This window comes from Salmo trutta, chromosome 17 (genome assembly GCF_901001165.1).
Source record: "Salmo trutta chromosome 17, fSalTru1.1, whole genome shotgun sequence".
Taxonomy (NCBI): Eukaryota; Metazoa; Chordata; class Actinopteri; order Salmoniformes; family Salmonidae; genus Salmo; species Salmo trutta.
Window position 1 is genome coordinate 40,291,664 of NC_042973.1, and position 7,439 is coordinate 40,299,102.

The window sequence follows — 7,439 nt, forward strand, 5'->3', positions numbered from 1 at the left end:
TCATGGTTGTGGGTTCGAATCCCACGGGGGGCCAGCACAGAAAAAAATGTATGAAATGAAATGTATGCATTCACTACTATAAGTCGCTCTGGATAAGAGCGTCTGCTAAATGACTAAAATATAAATGTAATGTAAATGTTAATGCGAGTGTAGCGAAATGCTTGTGCTTGTAGTTCTGACCATGCAGTAATATCTAACAAGTAATCTAACCTAACAATTTCACAACTACACACAAGTGTAAAGGAATGAATATATGAATGAGAATATATAAAAATATATGAATGAGTGATGGCTGAACGGCATAGGCAAGATGGTATAGAGTACAGTATATACATATGAGATGAGTAATGTAGGGTATGTAAACATTATATAAAGTGGTATTGTTTAAAGTGGCTAGTGATACATTTATTACATCACTTTTTCCCATTATTAAAGTGGCTAGAGTTGAGTCAGTATGTTGGCAGCAGCCCCTCAATGTTAGTGATGGCTGTTTAACAGTCTGATGGCCTTGAGATAGAAGCTGTTTTTCAGTCTCTTGGTCCCCGCTTTGATGCACCTGTACTGACCTCGCCTTCTGGATGATAGCGGGGTGAACAGGCAGTGGCTCGGGTGGTTGTTGTCCTTGATGATCTTTTTGGCCTTCCTGGGACATCGGGTGGTGTAGGTGTCCTGGAGGGCAGGTAGTTTTCTCCCAGTGATGCGTTGTGCAGACCTCACTACCCTCTGTTGTTCTGCCCCTGAACAAGGCAGTCCCTAGGCCGTCATTGAAAATAAGAATTTGTTCTTAACTGACTTGCCTAGTTAAATAAAGGTTAAAAAAAAATAATGTCTTCATTGTTTTCGGATGACTTGATGATGTCGTTGCGGCTTGCGCTGCTGCTCCCTGTGCAAGTACACATGGGATGTTGGTCCGTATATACCGGACGCAACCCAGATATAGACGGTCCATGAATTGGCTTATGCGAACATGAGTAGATTACCTTGAAAACAACGGTCGGCCATCTTAGACGCAGACTCCAGTGGGTGAGAGAGCGAGAGAGAGTAGTGTTGAGTATGAGGAGATGGGCGATGGGCGATTAGCTGGCGGGCTGAGTAAGGCCACTTGCAGCTTTGTGTGTCAGAGTAGGATGGAAAATCCAATGAAACACTTCTCTTAGGGTATCATAAACCCTGCTTTATGGCCGGTTTGTGTAGCCTTGCAGATTAAGTTCAAAGAAAGACGACTCCTCTCTTTCTCGCCACGCATCTTAAATCCTGTTTCTATTCAGTTTCCTCTGTAGATAAATTCTCAGGATGGCTGTGAAATATCCCTGGAGTCAGCAGCTATGGAACAGCTACGGGGTCGGCCTGAAGATACATTACCATAGGGCTAATCTCGTCCACCAGCCAGCTCTCTCTCTGTCCTACCATCTGGTTTCACAGCACCTCAGAAAGAGACTATGGCAGTATTTTGGGGATTTTAATCACCATCTAGTGCAACCCTTAAAACCTCCCGCCTACATTTTGGACTTCAAGACGTGAGCAGCGCAAGTGATTTAAACAAGAAAATTGGAAAGAATGTATCTTATAAATAGTTTTCACATATAATATATGATATGCCCGAACTCAGAATCAATTGGGCTTCCCAAAAATAATATGGTCAATGTGATTGGAACATTTATTTTGATTAGCGATTAGCGTCCCATCTAATACATCAGTCTTGCGCCCTCTCCCACCTCGATTTTAAGCTGCGGCCCTTTCAAGTCCCACTTTGTTGCACAGTGTTACCAGGCTCTATATGTGGTAGCAATTGAACCTGGGGACGAGGTTACCACAAGACCTCTCGTTTTGGCATTTATAGCGACTGAGGCAGCTAAGAATAGGGAAAGCTGCAATGTGTGCACTTGAAATGGTAGGAAATCACAAGCCAATCAATAGTATGAGCTACAATGATTATTGAGTTTCAAGAGTGTACAAGTACAGTGAAATGCCTTTCTTACAAACCCTTTCTCAACAACGCAGTAATCAATATCCGTAGTACTATAAAGTAGAACAAAAACACACGAGAAATAGAAATAAGAAGAACATGAGAAAGCAAGTCAGCTGTATACAGGGTCAGTGCCAATACCATATTTACAATGTGCAGGGATACTGGAGTGGTAGGGGTAGATACTGTACTGTATGTGTGTGTGTGTGTGTGTGTGTAGAGTCTTGTGAGTATCCATAGTCAGTGAAAAAATATTAATAAAATAGAAGAGTCAATGCAGATAGTCCGTGTAGCCATTTTGTTAGCTATTTAGCAGTCTTATGGCTTGGGGATGGAAAATGTTTAGGAGTCTGTTGGTATCAGACTTGTTGCTCCAGTACCACTTGCCGTGTGGAAGCAGAGAGAACAATTTATGGCTTGGGTGGCTGGAGTCTTTAACAATTTTCCGGCCCTTCTTTTCACACCGCCTGATATAGAGGTCCTGAATGTCAGGGAGCTCGGCCCAAGTGATGTACAGGGCTGTCTGCACCATCCTCTGTAGCGCAATGCGATCGAGGGTGGTGAAGTTGCAATACCAAGCAGTGATGCAGCCAATCAAGATGCTCTCAATAATGCAGCTGTATAACCTTTTGGGGATGAGGTTCCATGCCAAATCTTCACAGCTCTGTTATGCCTTCTTCATGACTGTGTGCATGTGTGTGGACCATTTTAAGTTATTAGTGATTTGGACTGACCTTCTCCACTACAGCCCCGTAGATGTGCATGGGGGCGTGCTTGCCCCTTGTTTCCTGTAGTCCACAATCAGCTCCTTGGTCTTACTGACGTTGACGTTCCTTCAGAAACTACTCGCAGAATTAATCTCAAGGAGTAGAGAAGAGGAGAGTGTCTCTCCAGTGAAATAAATGGGCTGGTGTCTGAAGATGGCACGTTCCCTCTCACTGTTTTGGGCACTTAGGCCAATTACTAATGGGATGACTGGCAGGACCCACAGCTGTCTTCTCTCCTGCCTGTGAGATGCAGCCTGCCATAGAGAGGCTGTTAGATAAACTAATTGGATCATAGGCTGTATTGTTATCAACATTTTAGCACTGCACATCAATTCTGTACATTTGGATTCTCTCTGATTCAATACTGTTGATTGTTTCTTTTCCCACATCAGCAATGATAAGATTCAGGTTTGGTTTGAAGACAATCCATGACTGATAGGAGCGGAAATAAAGTGATAGATGTTGGATTAGCACCAGGCTCAGATACAAATTATTCTACCACAATGTCCTTGTCTGTAGTTTTCATTTATTTATATATATACATATATATATATATATATATATATATATATATACACTACCATTCCAAAAGTTTGGGGTCACTTAGAAATATCCTTGTTTTTGAAAGAAAAGCAAATTTTTTGTCCATTAAAATAACATCAAATTGATCCGAAATACAGTGCAGACATAGTTAATGTTGAAAATGACTATTGTAGCTGGAAGTGGCTGATTTTTAATGGAATATCTATATAGGCGTACAGAGGCCCATTATCAGCAACCATCACTCCTGTGTTCCAATGGCATGTTGTGTTAGCTAATCCAAATGTATCATTTTAAAAGGCTAAATGATCATTAGAAAACCCTTTTGCAATTATGTTAGCACAGCTGAAAACTGTTGTTCTGATTCAAAAAGCAATAAAACTGGCCTTCTTTAGACCTGTTGAGTATCTGGAGCATCAGCATTTGTGGGTTTGATTACAAGCTCAAAATGGCCAGAAACAAATAACTTTCTTCTGAAACTCGTCTGTCTATTCTTGTTCTGAGAAATGAAGGCTATTCCATGCGAGAAATTGCCAAGAAACTGAAGATCTCGTACAACTCCGTGTACTACTCCTTTCACAAATCAGCGCAAACTGGCTCTAACCAGAAAAGAAAGAGGAGTGGGAGGCCCCGGTGCACAACTGAGCAAGAGGACAAGTACATTAGAGTGTCTAGTTTGAGAAACAGATGCCTCACAAGTCCTCAACTGGCAGCTTCATTAAATACTACCCGCAAAGATATCTTCAGTTTCTTGGCAATTTCTTGCATGTAATAGCCTCCATTTCTCAGAACAAGAATAGACTGACGAGTTTCAGAAGAAATGTATTTGTTTGGAGTGATGGTTGCTGATAATGGGCCTCTGTACGCTCATGTAAATATTCCATAACAAATCTGCCGTTTCCAGCTACAATAGTCATTTACAACGTTAACAATTTCTACATTGTATTTCTGATCAATTTATTTCTGATCAATGTATTTCTGATCAAATGTGCTTTTCTTTCAAAAACAAGGACATTTCTAAATGACCCCAAACTTTTGAACGGTAGTGTGTATATATATTTTTACATTTTTATTGAAAGACTATTGTTTGACTGACTTCAGCCCAATCAGCCTAACTTGATCAAATAAACACGACTTGTTTATGTTAAATCAATTTATTTAGAAAATATTAAATCTATAAACAGCACGTTATGATTTTGGACAAAACTGATTTAACGTTTACAAATTTAAGACAAAGCACTGATACCTTTTCTTTAAATAACCTATTTCAACACTTATAGTATATACACTACAATAGTATATATCAACCACAACGGCCTCTGTCTGAAGTGTTCTAACTCACAATAGAAATGAGGTTGCAATACAAAGTAGGCTAGAGGCTCTGATCTTCATGGTGTGGTTACCTGTGACATTTTAAAGTAACTGTCCAGTGTTTCCAGATTTCTATGAAATGTGACCTATAATTAATTACAATAGGGGTGAAATGGTTTTCCTTCCATTTTTTTATGAAGTATATTAAAAAGCAACTTTTCTGTGTTGGAATGCTGTGGGTGTACTCAGCAACAGAATGGTGTGGGCATATGTGACTCGTTTCAGGAAGCTAAGCGTATGTCGCAAGTCACTACTTCTCAGGAGCAGCATTTGAACGTAAAAATGTATTTTTTTATCAAAATGCATTTTTTGGCAGAAATGCCTTCTGGAACATGTGAACTTTCATGTGCCTTATTAACAAACTTGTATTCCATCCATAAATATAATAAAACATTTAAATTACAAGCCTAGTTGATTTAGCCATGGAAAAGGTCAGAAACCTTCCCGCTAGCCATGATTGGCTGAGATAATGTATGGGCTGGACATGCTGGGAGATTAGTTTGGATAGGTCTGCAATGTAGGACGCTTCTGTCTATAAGGTGAGTTGTTCAGTATGTGTTGACAGTCCTTTCTACCTCGCCATTTTTGAAAGATATAACGTTAGCCATCGAGAACTACAAAAGTTTTGGTACTTTTCTCAACAACATTGATGCCCTGAATTTAGCAGGCGCTATTGACAGATCTGTAGGAAAAAGTGATGGGCTACTTTCTGCACACGCCGTGGTCAGTGTGAACTGGAGTGACTTGACACAAAGCTGGCCAAACGGAATTAATGGTTCCAGTCCTCCGTGAAGCATTCAACCATGTATACGGTTAAGAGTCTAGCTACATTTTCCAGATATATGTTTCTAATTTGGTCAGAAAGTTATTTTTATTGCAAGCTAAAGCATACTGTTAGTTAGCTAGCAAACATTAGCTTGCTGCCTTGGTAGCTGACGTCATGTGTATGATCTGTGTAATAATATTATTTGAATCAGAAACAAATTCACATTGCTAGTTATGTTAGCTAGTTAACAATGAACCTAGTTTGTTAGCTTTAGCTATCTGCAGATTCATACTACAGCTATGACAATGTTTGTATTGGTAGTAGTATGAGTTGGGGCTAAGCTGGTTCATTGTTTAGCTAGCTAGCTACATGTCTAAACAAAAGACTCCACTTCAGCCTGATTATTACATGCCCATCAAATTAGCAGGTGTGTCTGGGGGTGATTATAGCCATCAATTGTATTTCATGAACATGAACATGTCTAGACAATAGTGACCCATCCACTTAGCCTGATGTGGGTGAGGGGTGATTATACTGTACCATTATCCTCACATGACCCATCAACTTAGACAAGTGTGTCGGGTAAGCATCATCTAATAACGATAAAATATTTATTAAATATTTGTATCTGGACACTTTCTGTTTTTTGATATTGCTACTATGCAAGTACTATCACTGTACCTTTTACACCTTCTGTATCATGTGCATGTGACAAATAAACTTCGGTTTTATTCGATATAGCGTGTGTTTACCACATGACCTCACATGTGAATCCTTAAAGAGATGGGTGGAGCTAAGGCTTAAGAGAGTGTTAACGATGCTGAATGGGTGTAGACAAAGAAAAGCTCTCCAGTAGGCGTACCAAAACATTCAAGGGCCATTTTTTCAAAAGTGGGGCTACAAGTCCTCAACTGCAGTGTATGATATACCATTTTCTAGCTCTGTGTCTATACTTTTATCCAATGTAAAAAACATAATATGAAATTTTGCTACATAAGACTGAATCAAGGCGTTCGGTCAAATACTGTATAGCAGTCATTAAAAATATTAATGCAAGTAGATCGCTGATTGGCCAGCTCATCCTCCTCAATGATGATGATTTTAAACAATCTGTTTGTGATACTTTATTTAACTAGGCAAGTCAGTTAAGAACAAATTCTTATTTACAATGACGGCCTGCACCAGCCAAACCCAGACGGCACTGGGCGCCACCCTATGGGACTCCCAATCACAGCCGGGTTGTGATACAGCCTGGATTCGAACCAGGGTGTCTGTAGTGATGCCTATAACACTGAGATGCAGTGCCCCAGTTTGAGGTGGGGTTTTTGAAGTGTTTTTTTTCCCCTATGTATGCTTTGGCCACAAATACGAGTATATCTTGGTATGAGTTAACAGAATATGCATTTTTAAAAGGTTGATTTTCACTGGACAGTTACTTTAAGCATTTTCCAGGCAGCATTCAGAGCATTTCCAAAGATGCTTCATCAGGCAAGCACTATAATTTTAAATTCACAAACAATCCCCTCCATCCCTTTAGGTGAGCGTAAATGGATGACCTGCATCTAGGCAACAGCACCATACTCAGAAAACGTAACACCATTAGTCTGACTTGAGGCTAGATTTACTAAGCGCTGGCACCAGGGCAACATCAGCAGTTATTTTCTAGGAAATAAAACATGGATACAAAATGGTGGGCAAAGATGCATTGAATTTCCAGGAAAAATAACATAAAAACAATATTTACAGGAATAAAAACATAACATTCTAAGGTAAAGTAGAAATCTGTCCTTGAGTATGCATACTGAACAACAATATAAATGAAAAATGTTAAGTGTTTCATAAGCTGAAATAAAATATCCTAGAAATGTTCCATACGCACAAAAAGATTCTCTAAAATTTTGTGCACAAATTTGTTTACATCACTGTTATTGAGCATTAAGATAATTCACCTAACAGGTGTGGCACATCAAGAAGCTGATTAAACAGCATGATCATTACACAGGTGCAAATTGTGCTGGGTACAATAAAA